Source organism: Cuculus canorus, chromosome 20, assembly GCF_017976375.1.
Source record: "Cuculus canorus isolate bCucCan1 chromosome 20, bCucCan1.pri, whole genome shotgun sequence".
Lineage (NCBI taxonomy): Eukaryota > Metazoa > Chordata > Aves > Cuculiformes > Cuculidae > Cuculus > Cuculus canorus.
Genome location: NC_071420.1, coordinates 4674369 through 4689888, shown reverse-complemented (window position 1 = coordinate 4689888; position 15520 = coordinate 4674369). Strand labels below are relative to the sequence as shown.

The 15520-nt window shown below is 45.7% G+C and overlaps 1 protein-coding gene and 1 long non-coding RNA gene across 9 annotated transcripts in view; both read right to left on the bottom strand.

The window, feature by feature from the left end:
• NUFIP2 (nuclear FMR1 interacting protein 2) overlaps positions 1 to 15520 on the bottom strand; it is a 44902-nt gene that overhangs the window by 24607 nt on the left and 4775 nt on the right. The window lies entirely within an intron of this gene.
• Positions 81 to 15032, bottom strand: LOC128854154 (uncharacterized). The gene is made up of 3 exons (XR_008453084.1): positions 14680 to 15032; positions 11120 to 11233; positions 81 to 4169 (listed from the first exon to the last, which is right to left on the bottom strand). It is a non-coding gene; the product is annotated as an uncharacterized LOC128854154 (long non-coding RNA).

Genomic DNA, 15520 nt, shown 5'->3' with positions numbered 1-15520 from the left:
GCAGCCCGTGTTTCCACAGGCGTAGGGTGTTCCTTGTGCCTCCTGGTTGTGTCCCAGCAGGATCCTGGGACTTGGGGGGTGTGGGGGGGGCTAAGAGTGGGCAGCATCGCCTCAGTTTACCGCAAACAAGCGGATCAACCACCCCGTCACCAGGCTGCAGCATGCAGGGGCTGCAGGAATAGTGGCAAACAGGAGGGCAGTTGGACAGGGATGTGGAGCAGGGACACCATGAACTGCTGGCTTCCCAACTGCGGGCAGGGAGAGCCCTCGGGAAGGCACTGGGTTGAGCCTTCCAAGAGAAGGGGGGAAGACAACTGGAAACTTGTCAAAATTTGTAGTGTATTTCACACTCTTCCCAACCTTAGATAATCCCCATGGAACACTTTCGGTAGCAGCAATATGATCCTGTCCTGGCTCTGAGCACCGTCTGCCACAGGACAGGCAAGGAGGACTTTTCCCTTGGATCACCTCTCCAGCCAGCAGCTCCCACTGGCTCCTCGATGCCAAGGTAGAGCACAATGGGCCTGAGGATTCTCCAATACCCCACCAGCACCAAGCCAAAGGGGCTTGATTTGAGCTCGGAGCCGTGAAGCACCAAGGCAGAAATTCACTGGGAGGGTAGGAAAAGGGCACAGAGAGAGGTTGGGAAGACCTGAGATGGGCGCACATAGGTTGGAGTCCTGCTCAGAGTTATTCATAGCTCGGGTGTGATTAATGACCCCCAAATACTCAGTATGTGCCACAGCAAACACCAGGAAGAGCAACAAAAGAAAATGAGATTGTATAATTAAAGACTATTATAATTAATATGTACAAAAAGCATAAACAGGCTGGTGCAGACTATCTTAAAACTTGCATTTCCTTGCATTTGGAGCTTTAACGCCCATTTGTATTTTCATAGTGTTTTAATAAAGTAAGAAAAATTAACAAAGTTCTTGTGTCCAGAAAGCTCTGTTGAGCTCTGACTCTGTTCTGCTGGGCACTAAACAAAAGACAGAGCCCCTGCCCGGACACTTTACAGTCCTCAAGCTTTATTTCATCAGAACACAGCAGAAAGTCTATGCTTCCCACACAGCCTCTCACCCCACCCTACTACACAGGAGGGAAAACTTTTCCTACCAGAAATCTGACTCCTACATTAATATAGAGGATTTCCTTCAAGATTTGAGGTGCTCGAAACCTCACAACTTCAGTGCCAAATTGGCCCCACCATGCGCATTTCTTTGAGCACAGTGCGAAGTAATTTTAAATGCAGTGAAACCATTACAGAAAGCAGCTCTGAACTTTGGGGTTTACCCGTGCTCTCTGGAATAACGGTCCTTTCAAATGCTGACTCACAGAGTGGCCTCGCATTGCTTAGGAGATGAGTCTTCAAGTGAGGAGTCAGACTGTGATCACAGTTGACATTTCATTGGTGGCTTGGAAGAATTTATTTTTAATATAAGGAACTGGCTTGGAGACATAAACTTCAAAAGGCTCTGAAGAAAAGCAAACAATTATGGACAGATCCGCTCTGCACACACTTCTACCAGAAACCTAAATACAGAGGGCAGTGGGTTGCGTCTTTGTGAAAGACAAAGCAATTATTGCTGCTTAGAAGCCTCACGTTGTCAATTTTATATTAACTATCAAAAAAACAGATTAAATAAAGTCCAAAATAACACAGCCCAGAGCCCGTCACCCCAGCAGGCAGAGCACTGGGAGGGGGTACCCCCACACACGTCTGTTGGGGGTCATTGCCCCGCTTATGCAAGGATGTTCTACCAGCACTACGAGTTCCAGCATGCTGTGCTGGGCTGCTGTCTCCTCCCTGCCACGCTGGGAGATGTAGTCCTTGGAAGCCACACTTCTGGCACAACGCTGCACCAGTTACACGGCATATTAATATTCAACAGTTGTTCAGGTTGCGTCCTCCGGAGCTGTGGGAAAGGGAAACCCGAGACTTCCGTGTAGTTTTCCTTCTTGCTGCTCTTTGAGTTTGGCAAGCAGGCAGGGTCTCAGGCAAAGGGAAGAGGTAATTTTCCTTGGAATTCCACACCCACTGCCAAATATTCCCACATCCAGGCACAAAGTGGGACACAGCCAGCATAATTTCTCACTCAGTAATTTATTCAAAGCTTTATTTTACAAAGCTTTGAAGTAGATGGCTTTTCAGAGAACCTGCCAGTTAAAGCTGCAAAATTAAGGCAGTGAAGGAGTGAATCAGCTGCCACAGAAACCATGAGAAAATTTTCCTGGAGAGCCTGACCCGAGAGGAGTTTTGAATTCATATGAAAATGCAGTTAAACAGAGAAACTATTCTAGCGATTTTACAAGAACAAATAATTCCCTTTCAAAGGCAATCCTCTTTAAGACACTACATTTAATTTCCAGTGTTTTCAGGTAAGTTAAAACTGAAACCATACAATTGATCCATGAAAAGAAAAATGCTGGCTTTGTGGTATTTCTTGTGCCTGTCTCCTTTTTAAACCCTAAAGCTGGGAAACATCAAAATTACCATATTTATAGATATTGGGAAGGGCTCTCATACAAAGTATGTGTGGCATGCATTTACATTTTTTTGCCACAGTGTTTTCATTTATAGCAAGGGTTCAGACTTGCAGAACTCTCCCTATTCTGACACATCCAACCTAACAGAGCGCCCAAGCAGATGTTTCATTCCAAGTATGTTTATAACCATACAACTCGAACCCTTGCCATGTTTGGCCCCTGATGCGTTTCAGTCCAACGCAGACATGATTCTACCAGTTGATGTTCAAATGACGGAGGAAGGCTTGGGTCTTGGAGGCAGAAGTAGTTTAGTCAGGATGGATGATGGGGTCACAGTGCTCCTTGCAGCCTTCTGTGTGACCAGGGCTGCAGCTCACAATGCCAACATTCATAACTGCGTTCAGGTAAGGTGGAGCCTCTCCTTGACTCCATTTTTGTACTCTGCCATGTGCATTATTTATAGCTACAAAGCTGGTCTCTTTAAAGACTTCTGCCTCTAGAGACAGCTGGATAGTAGACTTCGGGTTAGAGGTCTTAAAAAGCAGACAAAAAAAAGAGGATTTAACTCGTAACTGAATTGTAGAAATGGATAGCACGGACACTTATCTTCCCCATCCCTAACAATTCAAGCACTTCCACATAACAGCACATGCTGAATTACATTCTTTTTCCCTAAAAACTTAACTTCCAAATTCCATAAACACACGACGTTGATCCTTCATTTACTCTCCAGAAAATTAATGGAGCTCAGCACCAAAAATAACTATAGGGCACAGTTTTGTGAGGCAGCAAAACTGACGTAACGGAGAGCTGCTCCCAAAAGGGAAGGTCCTCCCTCCCTGTGCCTGTCTGCCGCTGCTCTCGCAGCAGCACTGCTACTTCTCTGGGCTTGTTGGAGAAATTAAACCCAGAGACAACTATTAAGATGCAAAAGCGTACATTTTTATTCTGGTTAGGCTTTCTGAACTGTTTCATGGAGGAACCAGATGAGTATAAATGCCCTCAAGATTGGGTTGTAACTACAGCAACTCAGGAGTTGCGTCTACAGGCAGCCCTGCTGCAGGGGTGACCCCTTCTGGGAACAGGGCAGCGAGGACACAGCTGGGGCTGCAGCCACTTAAGCCATCTAATTTTATTTTGCTCCTATTTGTAAGTCAATCCTCTCGAGTGCCTGAAGAAGGATGGTGTGACCACCCTTCAAAGTGTTCTGAGCAAGCTGTAACCAGTGGGACTTCCCTCTGGTGGGTACATCCATTGTTTAACAGCACTATGTCTGAGGAACGTCCCCTGCTGTAAACACGCCGAAGTGTTCACACAGGCATGAGTAACACGTGCTGCCCATAGCTGCATGAAAATTGTTTACTGGAGTGCAATCACATAAACTGGAGGCAGCTTCTTGGACATATATGAGAAGCAGCACAGGAGGCAGGTCGGCCTCAGCCCAGTCTCTCATCATTACTTGGTTAGGATTTCAAAGAATCTTGGCTTTGGGCTTTCAAACAGTTCTGGATCTCCTTCTGCTTCCTAAGATCGTCACAAGGACCACCAAGAAATCCACACAAACACCTTCCAAGGCACTCCTCAAGAACTGCCCTGCTGTTAGGAGCTGAGGCACAGGGAGACCAGCCTGCCTTACGCAGGGGTTTGTATCGGCCACCGCTCGCAGTGGACTTTGACCTCTGGAAGACAAATGAGAAAAAGCTCAATCCACAAATCCCAAGCACTTTTTATCTTGTTATACAACATAACAGTCACAAGGTCGCTAGTCACTTACATTTCATTCGCATTGCATTTGGATACCAAGCACGTATTATTTTGAAATGGGGGTTCTTTAATTACTACTTCTTAAATAATTTGGCACGTGTGGATGCACACACTTGTGTTTGGACTAAGGGTCCCCAGCCTAAAACCTAAAAACGTCTGGCACTGGCAGAACATTGAATCTGGAAGGGTTATTATTTGAGTTATTACTATGACTGCAGTTTCATTATGTGACAGAGGGCAATGACGGTTGACTACAAGATTAGGGATCGAGAAGAGCTCTTGTCTGAAGGAAAATTAAAAAGACTGGGACCATTCACCTCCGAGGGAGTGAATCAAAAAGTCCATTACAGAATGCATAGCCTACAGATAGCAGTTTGAGAACTTTTGTTCTCCTTATCTCAAAGCATAGAAACACAAGAACATGAAGGGGGGAAAAAAAGGTAAATTAAAAGATAAGCAACCACCTTTTAATGCTTTGCATAATATATATATGGAATTCACTAATGTGCAACATTGTGAGGAGCAAGGTATTGTTACTATTCTCAAAGGATGGGCATAATTCAGCTAAAAGTAAATATTTAACAGCTAAAATAGGTGTTTTATTATCTATCATTCTTCAGGGCACAAGTGAGCTTCTACCTCTTAGAATTCAAAAGGAGATTTCTGCTAGGTATCCAGCACCTGGAGAACTCAAATAGAAGTAGGGGGGGCAGAACTGACTCATCATAGAACCATCAGAATTAATGAACTGAACGTAAAAAAGACAGCTGATGGCTCTAGATAGACAGGGAGGAAAGCACAAGGCACCAGAGACATTTATTGCCTGGCAAGGCAGGCAATGGTCACTGTGCCGCAGATGCCTGGCAATATCCAGATTCTGTAGGGAGGTTGTTGCATCCTCAGCTTAATGCATCTATGCTCTGATTTATAAAATTTGAGTGGTTTAGTTACTAAGTGACAACACTGCAGAAAACAGTCAAAGGCCAATTCCTGCCTCATCTTTAGCCCTCCTCCCTTACCTTGGAATCTGCTCCACAGTGCCACTCTTGGTCTCCCACAGTTTCTGTATTTCGCTGCTTACCTACTCGCGACGACTGACTTACCGAGCAAAGGCTATTGTTCGCAGAAAGGCTTTGTGCAACAGCTACGCTGGCACAGCTCCCCAGGTGGGGACACAGTTCATATAGGCAAAAGAACTCACTAAACCATCTCCTTAAAAGGCTAACTACACTATCAGAATAAATCATGCTACATCTTTGCTTTTCGCATGCCATCATTGCTGCAGGGTTGAGTCTAGGGTTTTTACATTCCAACCTGCATAACTCTTCTGGCAAGATTAGTAGTTCCTTGACCAGGAAGACAAGATACACCAGGAAGCAAACAAACAAAAATATCACAAAAAGAAAGACAACCTTGTTTTGTTTTCTTAAGAAACCGATTCTTTTCTGTACTTATTGAAAGGGAAGAATGAAGACATGAGCCATGTGCACTGTCTCTGTTAAGAATGGGAAGGGTAACTGTGTCCAGAAGTTACCTCCGAGGTGGAGAACAACAGCCCTTACAAAAGGGTTTATTTACTACATGTATGGAACAAGAATATTACATCCTAATAAAGCTATAGTGAAACACATATATCTTGAGTGAAATCTCAAGATATAACATAAACAGCTCATCTAGAATTGAACCAGAATTCCAGATACAAGACCCCAACTCTACTGGAAAATAGCCTAGGAATTCATACACCGAGTCCAATCACTAATATTCATTCTTGATCATTGCCTTTACACTGCAACAGACCTCATGGTGGCCCTAGGAAAGGATATGAGTCAATCCTTAACTAACTGGCTCTGATTCATTAAGGAACCAACATATATAAAATCACTCAAGATAAAAAAAACGGGAGGTTTGCCTCACTGATAATTTATCTAATGGCTGCTAAGACTGAAGTAACAGGAGAGAGATAAGAGAAGAGCACCACATTGCTATGGAAACTAGAATTTTCAAAATAAATACCTTTTCAGAACTGAGGTTGCAGATCTACAATAATCCATATTGGTTTCGATGTCACCTTCCTTTGCCACAAGATCTATCCAGGCTGACCAGCCAGGCACTGGCAAAAAGCCTGCATGCGGTTAAATAAGACATCCCAGGGCCCATGTCGCTTATTCCAGTGCAGGTTTGGACCCTGAACAGAAACCTCTGCGTTTGGTTTGTACGGTTTGTTACTCGTACAGCTTTGGGAGCCTTCCTGCCACACAGTCAGCCTGGCCTGGACAACGCAAAACAGCTCCATAACCACCTGAGGCAGAAAGTGTTACCTTTATCCCACTATACTGATAATCCAAAATACTTAAAGGCAGCCTACAGGAAAGCTGGGGAAGGGCTCTTTATCAGGGAGTGCAGGGATAGGATGAGGGGAACGGTTTTCAGCTGAAAGAGGGGAGAGTGAGTTTACCTCTTAGGAAGAAATTCTTTATTGTGAGCACCGGGAGGCCCTGGCCCAGGTTGCCCAGAGCAGTGGTGGCTGCCCCATCCCTGAGGGTGTTCAAGGCCAGGTTGGATGGGGCTCGGAGCCCCTGATCCAGTGGGAGGTGTCCCTGCCCACCCACAGCAGCAGGTGGAACTGGATGGGCTTTAAGGTCCCTCCCAACTCAAACCATTCTATGGTTCTGTGGTTCTACTTGCAAAGTGCTTTTTTTTTTTTTTTTTTTTAATTTTAAGTGAGCTAAGACAACATCATATATAAAGCTTCATGAAGTTTTAACTCCCTTACTCACACTAGGAAACTCCTTGCCCTGCAAATGGCTCTGCTGCAGTAACCGTTCAGTGTGACCAATTTGTTGCTCCTCCTTTGGAAAGACGGTCGGTAACTTCCCCACTTGTGCCTGCACAAAGGGTTTCTCACTTTAGACACACTGGTACCACCAGACCCCACCTAGCCCGTACCATCTCACTGATTGCTGCCATAAACAAGTCCAGGCTCTAGGAATGCTGACTCACAGTGCAAGGACTATGGAAAATTTTTAGAGTTGATAAAGAAGCAAAGCCCGGCAGGTTTCCTGCCCTTCCTCCTTATCTGTGAGCCCCTTGCCATGACAGGCTGTAACGAAGGACCTTGCTTCCTGAGAGGAGGCAAAGAGCAGGTTCTTGCTTCCTAAAGATAGCCTAGATTCCTTTGAATTCCCAGTTGCTAGCTAGTAATTGCAGGCAGGAGAAGAAAACCCCAGGTTCTTACAACCACAGGGCTACAGATGTTGAGAGATGAACGGCTCCTGGGTAGACTCCTAACGCAGCACTGCTCACTCCAGGGCGCCCTGGGACACAGTCAAGTTCCTTTAAAATGCTCAGTATCTGCTACGGAAAGCTGTTCTTAACCTATAGAGTTTACTGAACCGGATTTAGCTCCAATTCCTGCCTTCAGCACAGCTGAGTCAGTGCAGACAGGCAAATCACTATTTGCTTTGGGAGGGTTTGCCACCAAACGAGACACGGGCAGGCAGCACGGGTGCAAATTATGGTTTACTGTGGGCATGCCGGCACAGGCAAGAGAGGGACCTGTGCTCACGTGGAACTGCAGGGACGGCGGAGAGCAGCGCAGGGAGATCAGCGCTATCTAGGCAGGAGCCAGTCTGGGTGCATTCTGCCTGTGTTAGCACACTGCTGTGCCCAAACTAATCGGCTCTGGATTTCATCCAGATGACAAGCTGACTGCCCACCACATCAACAGCCTGTTTTTCCCACTGGGAAATGACCTCCTGTTGCAAAAGGCAGAGCATTTAGGAAAACAATAAAGTTTTATACCCACACGATTCACATGGCAAGTAACTCCACAAAGTCTACGCAGCACAGAGCCTTTACAAGTGGCTGAGATGGGCAGGCTGCTGAGCTGCCGCCTCCTCCCATTACCTCCGCAGCTCGTTTGGGAAGAAGCAGAGGCTCATGAGCTACATTTGTGAGCTGGGCAGGGCAGACCAGGGAGCAACTCTCACTGAATGGAAGGCGCAGGCTGTGGCAAGAGCTGTACTGCAGTGCTCAGAAATGACTGTGCTAAATGGCCATGGGAGTGGTAGTGAGTTGATTTTACCTATAACCTATCTACAGCCGGCAATCAGCGTGGCCTATAGTTTCAAAATGCACTACTGCACACAAAGAGGGATGCAGAGCTTCCTTTTTACTGGGAGCTGACTTTCAGCTCAGCTTAGCTGTGATCAAATGAAATCCTTAGCGAGCTGATCCTGCACATAATTCTCTCTATACTCGTCAATGTGGAGATGCACTTGGCTGAAGCCTCCCTCTTTCAAGGTATCAGGAACCATTTTGTATATGTGGAGACTGGAGCTGATCCTACAGGGCTCTCCCACTAGTTGAAGAGAACAGCAACGATAGTGCTTTTGCCCTATTTATAGCTCTTACTCAAAGCAAACCTGAGGTCCTGTCAGTCCTTCATCTCAGGTAACTGCTGCTACAATGACGATGGCTCAGTGTGAAGATGGCCCTGTGTGAAGAATAGATTGGCTCACAAACACAGAACAGCTGCTTAAGCAGAACACAAGGAACAGAAGCAACGATGTTGCTGGGCAGAGAAAAGCATTGTAAGAGCTTACAGATAGCCTCCTTTCTCTAAAGGCACACGCGCACTGCTAGCATTCAGTCACGTTTCTCTCAAGCTTCCTGGTAGCAGCATCAGCAAGTGCGTTCTGTCACATCTCACTGGCTGCAGGACTCTTGTCCTCATCTGACAGTAATGACCTGGCCTCAATTTTTCACAGTTTTGTCACCTCCTTCCTCTCTTTCAGCACTATAAAAATCACTAGGCATGAAACCTGCAGCACAAAGGAAATTCTCGCCAGCACAGCCTGCTGCAGTTCCCTTCCCTCAGCAACACAGGCGGCTGCAGCATGGCAAACCTCTCATAACCTACATTAGATTCCCATAACATTTCTAATCAGGCACTTAGCTTCCAAAGTTGGCTGAGACTCATCTTCATGGCCTCAGTACACACAGAGACTAAACTCTGAGGACCATGGTGAGCAGCTTTGCTCCTTTGGTGAAATGTAACGCGCTACGACAACAGACAGTTCAGCCCCATGCAAACAGCACCCTTTTTTTGGCCCAAGAACAAATACTGAAATCCTCTCAGAGCTAAGGGTCATCCAGATTTCTCCACATGCAAATCGCTCTGTGAAAGATCAGCTCTCTGGTTGAATGGCCACAGCAAAACACACTTGACATTGCCACGGCCATAGCCTCCGATCTGCCACTGGCCAGAGGTGATGTCATGGGCTGTGTTCACTGTCTGGAAATGAGGAGCAAGAAACACGTTGCTCTTGGCTGGCTGGCCAGTCTGGTGACACATCCTGACAGGGGCCACAATGAAACAGGAACGGGCAGACCGATGCCTCTCAGACATCGTGGATATAAAACTCCAGGGAGAAGTTGTCTGTGCAAAGTATCTTGGTCAGTGCCAGAGGATCTGCTCAGGCCTTTGATGCTTCTGTCCATCTCTCTTGCTGTGCCTCCTTCACATCCTTTACCACCTCTCTTCCCTCAAGGCTGCTCAGCTAATTAAACTGCTGCCGTTCCCCCTTTGTTTCCCCAGTTCCACCTACCTAGCAACCAGGGTGCCCTCCCATTGATCTCACCACTACCTTTAAGAAAAAAGCTGACCTGCAAACTATTTTTAGGCACATTGTAAAGTTGTGGAGCTATTTTAGTCACGTCTTCGCACTGTACGCTGCAGGACACTGACAGGCTTTGTGTTTGTCGAGGGCAACAGGGGCTCTGACTGTGAATGAGAACAGCTTGTGACTTTGCACTAAGGCTTCTCTGCCCTTCCTATGCCATAGGAATCTCTACACCAAGATTTGATTTCTCATCGTATTAAAAAAAGTGCAACACATCTTCCTGAATTCCGTTGAGATACCAGAGGCTCTGCAGGGCCTTTGCACGGTTGTCCTCTGCCCTTCACTGTTTCTAGGGCTGCAAAAGGTGCTGTTTGTTCTGTGGGCTCCGTCGGCCCCATCTGCCTCACTCGCTGGGAGGAGACAGGGGCAATTATGAGTCCACAGAGACACCAGACAAGATTTTATCAATCTTCCTTTGCATCAGACCTTTGCAAAAGATCAATAAACATTAGGCCAGTGCCTGCTGAGAAGTCAGGTGCACGTAACTCTGTGGTGGCAGAAGGAGAAGCAGAAAGGAACCATTTGCAAAGCAACACGTTGTTCTGAATACAGATGAATGCCTGGGAGGCCTGGGGTACATCCAGGGCAGCGGGCAGAAGGGGCCTGGTCTAGACAGTTGTTTTCTCTGGAGTGCCCAAGGGCTGGTTTCCAATTTTGCTGGGGCTGTGTAGCAGGTGCAAGGCACAGGCAGGGTAGAGGCCGAAACAACTGTATTTAGTAGAATTAAATCCATAGATACAAAAGGAAGCTTGAAGGATAGGAAATACAAGGTAAATGAGAGGAGAGAAAAGAAAGTACTGGAACTGGTGTGTTTAGGACAGGGACAGATGAGTCAGATCTATAAAGGAGGAACAAGGGAGTAACCGTACATGTAAGATTTTGAACTGCTGTCAGCCACCCCTTCCCAGAAAACTCCTCTCGGGACTACTGCTGTCTTCAGCTCTAGTACATGTTTTCCCATGGCACTACTGATAGGCACACAATTGTTAATACCACCATCCCACCTGGGGCAAGCCCCTTGTGCAGCAAGAGGAATCAGAATTTCATCAAGTTAGACTTCAAAGTCCATCTCACGTATTTTTGTCCTGTTCCTCCCCGCCTCGACTTTCTTCTAGATATTGCTCTTTAAGAGTTCTCACACCAAAACCCACATCCTGCTCCCAAGGTGAGCCACTCCTTACCCTGCTGACGCAGCCAGCACCTGCTTTCATGAGTCAGCACACCTCACATCTCTCCTCCGCAACAGGATCACCGCCTGCTAACAGGATGGACTGTCCCAGGCAAACACCAACAACCTGTTGCAAACAAAGATTTGATTTACAGACCATCGTTGTATTTCACTGGGTATTTCAGTGAAGGAGCTGCTTTAACTCATTTGGTCCCAGGCAAGCATTAATTTGCCCATGTTATGTACATTACAACCTTCATGCCAGTGAAATCAGCTGACCATTAAGTAATATTTAACGTAAATTAAATGTTATTATGTATTATTTAATACAAACAGTAAATTTCAATTGGTTTAGTAAGAATTTAACTTTCTAGTCAATAGGTAGAAACGGCACAGACAGAATAAGACTGTTTAATATGCTGTTATTTTAGCAGGACAGAACAGAACTGCCACAGCTCAGATCAGACACACAGACGTGTCCAGCAGCAGTATGTCAAAACCTGTTGGGTCAAGAAACTCAATGAAGTGTTTTCTGTTTCAGAGTTCCCTCAGAGGTAGGGGCAAGACAGCATTACATAGCAAAAGCATTTTGGACAGTCAAAATAACATAGCAATATGTTGCATGTTTTCCCTGCTGAGCTGCAGCAGCCTTGCTTTGAGACACCGCATAAGCAGGATAACAAGCACAGCACGACTAGAACATCTGACAGAACAGATAACCTGTCAGATCCTGCAGGGTGGACGCACGCTCCTGCTAGCAGAGCCTTGCGGTGTAGGGAGTTAACCAGTTTACCTTTCATCACCTGTCTAGATCCTGAGATTTCATCCATTTTCACACAATTTAGCTTCCTGTAGGAGCATTACTGGAATCATCACTTGTCTCCACCAGTTATTTAATGAAGACATCCTATCGCCACCTCCACAATGCAGGTATTTCATTAGTAAATATAAAGAAAATGCATTTTTAAATATCCCTAGACCTGTTCTATTTTCTGGTATGGAAACTCCAGGCATACAGTAACGAATCACAGGCAGCTCAGCCCATAGACGTAGTGGGAGGATGTCCACCAATGGTGTGGAGCCGACAGGCGCTGGAGCTGACAAGTGCAATTGTTCCAGGTCTCCTCTAGGGAGTGCAGTCGTAAAGGAAGAAATGAGAACTGCAGCACACATGCCAGCTGGTAATCCATGACTCAGGATATTCAGGCGGTCACAAATGGTGCCTGTCCATTTCCAGCTGAACACAGGGAGCAGCAATGAGATTTCAGCTTTATGTAAAAGCAGGATTCTACCAGGACACGAGATTTGGTTTAGTATGGGAAAAAAAGGTCTGCCAAGATACTAAAAATCAAGATGCAAAATAAGCAATAAGACTTCAAATACTGGATAAATCTTTTAACTTGACACACCTACAGCTGAATGCTGCATGGACAGCACTGCTATGGGGCTTCCATCTCTGTCCCACTAGTATATGATGCTGCACATCCATCAGACTGTCCAGGGAAACCATGCTCAGTCTCAAACCATCATTTAGGCCTCTGTACAGAGAACAGCAGAGACATTAATTTCTAGAACTAGCTCTATTTTGTGTGCACATGTGCATTCCTCTACTAGAACTGGAAAGGGCCATCAACTTATTTCACCCTGGATTCACAAAGCAGCTAAGCAGATCGTATCTGGCTGATGTTTGTGGTGAGGATTCAGGGATGAAAAGGCATAAGGTATGCCTATTTCTTCCTTACAAACTGCATGCATGCCTCAACTCTACGACCTTCTATGTCTTCCTTAAAAAAAGATCAGAATATAAAATTCATCTGCTCAGAAGAAGATCTTTGCTCTCCCCAAAATAAAATCCATTTCCCTAGTCTCAAGAACAAAAGCTTTTAAGGAATACAGGGATAGTGCTACCATCCACCTGAGGCAAAGGGCAAGAGAACAAACTGGCCAGGTAGGAGCCTGGATAGGAAGAGCAGGTCTGCAGCAGGGATGTGACATCCAGACAGGTGCCAGGGTCCATCCCACAGTGCAGCAGAGGACATGGAGACTTCTGCAAAGTTTATTGACTGCTTTGTGACAAAGCAGCTCTACTGCATTTCCCAAGGATGATCCCTTAGCGTAACCAGGACAGCACACCTTTAGAAGCATGATGTCTGTCTGTCCTGCCATACCAGACACTCTTTACTTTTCTAAGTGCTACATAAGAAGCTGCCGTCACAATAATTAGGGGATTGCATAGTGATCCACTGAAGCAGAGATCTTTTGCAAGATACTTGCTCCCTCACAGGGTGCAGGCTCTGGGTTCCTCATTAGGAGCCAGCGAACAGCAGCAGCTTTGAGGACAATGCGTTTGAAAAGCCAGGAGGCAGCAACTGTTGCTGCTTATGTACAGAGCTGCCAGGCCGTCACTGACAACTTTGCAACATACAGAAATGATCTACAGCAAAACAGGGACAGACATCCACATATCTGAAGAACAGGAATTGGACCAGTGGCTGAGAATTTCACTTTCAGCCAGGCATTCAAGTGGCAGCAGATACCTATAGGACAATGCCAGCCTTGTGCTTTTGGAGACTGAAAGTTCTCCCGGTAGCAGGTGAGAGGATGATAGCTTCTGCAGTGTCTGTTACTTGATGTGGGTTCTGCATTGAAAAAGACAGCGGCTGGCTCAGTGAAGACCAAGCAGCATTGCTAGTATCCATTAGTGTATAACAACCCATGGGAAAGAGGTAGAGGCACTAAGCATAAGCTTCATGTTTATTCAGCAAGCACCAGTTGAAGCAAACCATCTGATTTCTAAACTCCTCTTGCCTCCCACTTTTTATGTCATCATCACACTACATATCTAAGCTACAAATGTATGGTACCACAAACTAATTCACTCATCCATTCTCTTTATTACAGCCCCTTTTGATGTTTTCTCACCTGTCTCCCTCACCAGCACACCAGAACACCTATGTACTAACAGAAGAAAAGAGAAACACCTCTAGAAACTGTGAGAATTATAAAGGAACCATTGGTTCTTTCTTGCTCTTGCAAATAACAGCGTGTCTCCTCCCTGACCTGTCCCATCCACTCCTCAGGTCTTCCTACCAGCACTGACTTCTGTTGCTGTCTGGAATAGTTACAGGAGCTTCTCAACAGAAGCATGAGAAAGGCAGACTTAGCATTAAGAGATCCTCAGAAATCTGATTTGATTTCTGGGGGTGTGTTTATGATGTTATGCATTACGACAGCCTCCGAACTTAATTCTCCACCTATTTGGGATTCCCACACTGGATTACACCTGCCTTCCCATACGAGCTGTTGAAGCTTTCAGTGAGGTCACACCAGACACCGACAAGCACCGATGGGTGAGTCATGCTGCAGTAGCCAGAGATACTAGCAACAGATTGGTTAATCTGTATGCAGCCTAACTCTTTTTGTGGTCTAGAATCTTATTCAAGAGTGGAACACAATGTCTCAGAGATAGATGACTGCAGAACTGCTGAAGAGCAAGGCCACATTTTCACAACTGTTTTATAAGAATCAGTTCCCGGGAGTAAGTTTACAACAATGCAAAACGTGTTGCTTTACCGATAAAACAGAAGATCAAGATCCAGATGGTGTCAACAGCAGAGCTGTTCATTGCAGATCACTGGAAAAGCTGCCATGCTAATAACGAAGGTAAAGGTTCTCAGAAGAGTTCCACCAACTCTTGCTCCAGCAGTTTAACTCATCCTCCCCAGCAAGCTGCTCTTCTTGAGGCTGCATTCCCTGTTCAGGCTCAGCAGGTGTAAAGACAGGTGTGTACGCCAGCCAATCCAGCACAATTGCCAGTGCAGTAACAAGATTTTTAGGCTTGAGTTTGAGCTAAGGCATCAAACTATAACCTAGCAGCGTCAAACAGAACAAACTCTCTTCTGCTGGCTCTGCTGCAGGAGGGAAACCTGTGGAGAAGGACTAGACCAGGCAACAGCAACATCCTGCATTGCCACAGCCAAATTCAGTGGAGCACGCCCATGAAAGCTTTGAAACTGTGGCATGAGGGACACAGAAAACTACCGAACAAATGGAGTATGGGGACCAAGCGCATGACGGTGGAAAAAGTTTCTTCATTTTGGCTAAACTAATGGACAGCCAGAAAAAGAATCCATCAGAAAGGGAAGAGGCAATGTAAATCTAAAAGAAATTCTGTAGAGGCAGAACAAAGAAAGGAGGTGCTGTTGTAGTCGCATTGCTACAAAGCTAAATTAAAATCAAGCAGAGAAATAATTAAGACTTCTATTCAGAAGCCAGCATAAGCAGCAAACGCCAGTGGGACAACTAACAAAAGGTGTCTTCTCACATGGAAAGAAAACCACCTGGAGATTACACAACTGTAATGAGTTTCCTCCCAGTTTCACATTATTAGTCACCTTTCACCCTTCTCTGCCAA